At 36.2% G+C, this 4,450-nt stretch overlaps 1 long non-coding RNA gene across 1 annotated transcript; it reads left to right on the plus strand.

Moving 5' to 3' along the window:
• The first annotated feature begins 1,529 nt into the window (after window positions 1–1,529).
• LOC104102259 (uncharacterized) lies at window positions 1,530–3,148 on the plus strand. Its single transcript, XR_001970415.3, has 2 exons — window positions 1,530–1,649; window positions 2,905–3,148. It is a non-coding gene; the product is annotated as an uncharacterized lncRNA (long non-coding RNA).
• The last annotated feature ends 1,302 nt before the right edge of the window (window positions 3,149–4,450 follow it).

The following is a 4,450-nucleotide window of genomic DNA, read 5'->3' on the forward strand; positions in this document are numbered from 1 at the left end:
ATAGCCTAGAGCCTAATTGTTGCAAATAACCACGGTCATAGGTGCAGTGTGCTTTGAATGATAAGAGCTTAATTTTGTTTCGTCTACTATAGGATGGTTTGTTCGAGGACGAACAAAGGTTTAAGTGTGGGGTAGTGATGTTTGGCATATTTCGATATGTGTTGATGTTACTTTGCCCATGTTTTAACCACTTTTTGATGTTATTTAATCTTTAAAACACCCAACATGGTGTAATTATTGGTTTGATGACTAATTAAGTTATGTGTGACGATTTAAGGTGTTCGGAGTGCAAAATATGAAGAAAAGGTGGTTTAGCCAGAGGAAGAAGGGTTGGATGCGTCGCATCCAACCTAGGAAAACATCATCCTGCATGCAACCTTAGCAGTGAAGTTGGGCCATAGCGTCCGCCATCGCGTGCGAAACTGGGAAGTAGAAGTGAAGCTGGATGCGTCGCGTCCACCATCGCATGCAAGCTGAGAAATAGAGGACAAGGTGGATGCGTCGCATCCACCTTCGCAGAAGAAAAATTGAAATGGAGGACAAGGTGGATGCGTCGCATCCACCTTAGCATCAATCCCTGAATCCGATTTGGACTAGAAATAGGAGAACTTTGGCCCACGACTTTGGTACGCAATATATAAGTCAAAAACGCCTCTTTTAGGTCATCTAACATATGGGGAAGGGGGATAAAGCCACGAAAAAGCTGTGGAGGCCGGAATTCATCAAGTTCCATCTTTCTCCCACCAAACTGAGTAATTTTTATGTTTCTTTGTATGATTTGTTTGGCTATCATGTCTATGTGGAGCTAAACTTCACGTTCTAGGGTTGTGGTTCTTTCATGACTATTGTTATTCGGATATTGATTTTGACTTCTTGATTTATCATATTAGTTTATTTATTCAATCTTGCACTTAATTATTTAATTGCTTGATCACCAATTGAATATTATCTACGAATCTAGAATTGAACTCGAAAGTGGGAATTCTATATTGCATATAGGATTGAGTAGGGCAAGTTCTTGAACTCGGGCATCGGGGAACGGATTCGTGGTTAGGATAGACATATACCTAATTGCCTTGCTTGGTTGATTTACAGGAATTATAAATGCGTTCTTGTTGATTCTAACTCCATAGACATATAGGCGTTAGGTTAGTTTGAATAGGCGAGTAAGAACTCGACAGATTCTTATGAGCATTAACCCTGTCAACCAATAAGCTAGATAAATTAGTCGGTCAATTCAATTGAAGAATACAATAGGATTGTTAGATAGACCATAACCCTAGATCGTTTTCATTACATTGATATCATTAAAATCTGCTCTCTCTCTGTTCAAAGTTTATTATTTATAATTTTTCTTATTTAATTAGTTGGAATAAAATATTTTTAGATTTAATTCTTGTTTAGATAATTAGGATAGTCTAATTTAGTTAATAGTTAATCATAAGTCCTCGTGGGTTCGACATCCGACTTTTAGTCACTTTATTACTCGACGACCGCGTATACTTGCGTGAGTGTGTTTGGTCGCAACAGACGTCTCTGTGTCACAGCGGGTTTATGAAGACGATGTGGTCAAGGCTTCGTATCAAAGTTCAAGCAAGATATTGGGGCTGGAATGGTCTAGGAATTCCAGTTTAAGTGGAGGGTTTAAGGTACTGTACTGTTTCAATTTTGACTTGCGCATTGTAGTGGTAATGAATGCGGTTCTATCCTCTCATTGAACTAATGGAATTTTTTCTATTAAGATTCCTTTCGAGTTTAATTCTTAATGCATGAAAATTGTTAACACCAAATGAAGATGAATAGTTTCTTGAAGTGGATTATTTCCCAGTTATATCTTTTTGGTTCTGTTTTCGACTTGCTATGTGAATTCACATTTCTAGCTAACATCTTCTGGTTCTGAAATTGAAAGTCATTCAAGCTTAGCAACTCAATTTTCATGTTGTGACTTGATCCTTTAATTAGTTTTGAAATTCTAATTGAATGTGGAACTAGATTTAAACTTAATAACTACCCTAGAATAAGACTAGAATAAAAGCGTCCTTTTAGCTCAATTCATTCCATCCTTCTATACAGTTAAGTAGACTGATACACAATATTTCAACATTCCTTTAATCATGTTTTTTGTTTCCTGGTTTATTGTGGCTAAATTCAAAGACCTAAATGACCACTACCTCCATAACGACCTGGTGGTTCAATGCAATTGGCTCCGTGTGTTGTGTTTAACAATTTAGTATTATCTTATAATTGTAATTATTATGATAGAATTGTTATGGGAGTTATAAATGAAGAATGTGGTTGTTACAAATTAATTTTGTGGTTACCACATCACACTTGAAAAATTCCTACTGTATAATTAGGCTTCAGTGGTAGCGATTCTACAATAAGTCATATTGTTAGTTTCTTTTCTGTTTATTATTATTAAAATTTAATACTAGTTCCATACACAACATAATGCCTGTACTTGAGACACGAGACATTTAGTTCTTTGTGTGATTTGGTCCATGATATTGTGTGCCTTCCCTCTCTCTTGTCAAGCATGTAGCTTCTCTTAGTTTGGCTGATTTATCAAGTAGGGAAAGAAAAAGGCAAACAGGCCTCATGTTTTGCATGATACTACTTTTTTGCACCTTCTGGTTTTGACACTAAAAGTGATCTCCGAAATAATACCACCATTTGATCTTGACAAGTCAACTTTTTATAGTATTGATATTGCTTTCTATCTTTCTCTTAGCTATATAATAATGTGGTTATCCTGCCTTGTTGTGTTGTGATATGCTGATGTTTCTATTCACTATCTAATTGTGTGTATATGAAGTAGCTTTAAAATATAGCTCTGTTCATTGCATGTTAAATTTCCTTTTGAAATTCCGTTACTAATGTGTGGTTTCTCTTTTTGTTTGCTAGATCTCTGCGTCTGTGAATCTGGCAGAAAACTCAAAGTTTCCAACATTGAGTGCTGAGAGTAGGTTGAATTTTGATGTGTAGCTTGTAAACCTCTGCGAGATTATACTTCAGGTGCCACATTTGGGCCAGCTTGGTCACGCATACTGTTTTTGAAATGAATCAAAAAAGAAAGTTGTTGTCCTCTCATTTGAATATTTCTCCATTAACGAATAATATCTCTCTTTTTGTGGCTACATAGCTGAAATTACATGACTTAAGCAGCATTCCAATTCTGCATATTGATACATTTCAATGAACTGGTGGGAGATGGATATACTTTTATGAGTGCAACTAGATCACCCCCTTTCTTATTTGTTGGTACGACATCTTACTTGCCAGCGATATAGTTTCTTTAGAGCAGACAATCAATCTGAAGCATTTGTAACGCACCATACTTTTGCTTAACGCTGGACACGATCCTTTCACTGCCAGAATATTTGTGACTAGTTTATGAGGTCGAATGGCATGAGTGTGAGCTTTTACCGGATCGTGTATTTGTTATATATATAGCTACCCCTTTTTTGCTTTGATTCACATCTATTTGCTTAAAAAGAGCGGGTAATATTAGTGAGGCAGGAGGTTAAACCATTAAGGTTATGCCAACTTGTGAGTATATCATTAGAATTCTTTGGACGGCTGTTATACAAACCCAAGTTGATTTGGAAGGTCTTGGAATCAGCTTACAATTAGAACTCGCGAGCATCAGCTCATGCTCATTCGTACCATCATTGAGCAATTTATAGCTCAAAGAAAAATGCCTAAAATGGTTAATGCACTGACGTCTCAAATTCATGAATCTGTATATATTTTGGTTTAGGAGTCCCCTATTTGATTCAATCTATACTATGGATACATGGGCGGATCTATTGTCATGATCCCGGGTTCATCTGAACTCATTACTTTTATGTGGAACATAAATCTATATGTAAAATTTCAACAAATAGTAGATATAAACCTATAACTTTAAAAATATAATAGGTTTAATGTTAAGAAACTTAAAAGTTGAACCTATAGAATTCAAATCTTGGATCCTCTTATGTATGGATAACAATAACAAAATATCCAGTATATTCCAACATGTGGGAGTCAGCCTGACGCACAAAGTATTTCGCGTTCAAGCAGGGTCCGGGGATAAGTTGCACCCCAAGGGGTGCGATATATAGACAGTCTACCCTATTGCAAGCATTAGTGGCTGCTTCCACGATTTGAACTCGTGAACTATAGGTCACACAAAGTTTACCGTTGCTCCAACGCCCCCTTCAAATGACTAATTTGAGTAGTTTTCAAAGTTTAATTAGACTTACAATTTTAGTTACTGTTTAAATAGTATATAAAAACTTAGAAATTACGCAAAAAGTTCGGTATGTGAGGCAGCTTTCGACAACCGCATTTCTAATTAATCCATAATAAATTAGCTTACTTATCCCTTAGTGATGGCTAGTTGATTTGGAGGGAGGTCATCTATACATATGACCCGGAATCGATCCTTCATCAATGTTTTTTGGGT

Source organism: Nicotiana tomentosiformis, chromosome 2, assembly GCF_000390325.3.
Source record: "Nicotiana tomentosiformis chromosome 2, ASM39032v3, whole genome shotgun sequence".
Lineage (NCBI taxonomy): Eukaryota > Viridiplantae > Streptophyta > Magnoliopsida > Solanales > Solanaceae > Nicotiana > Nicotiana tomentosiformis.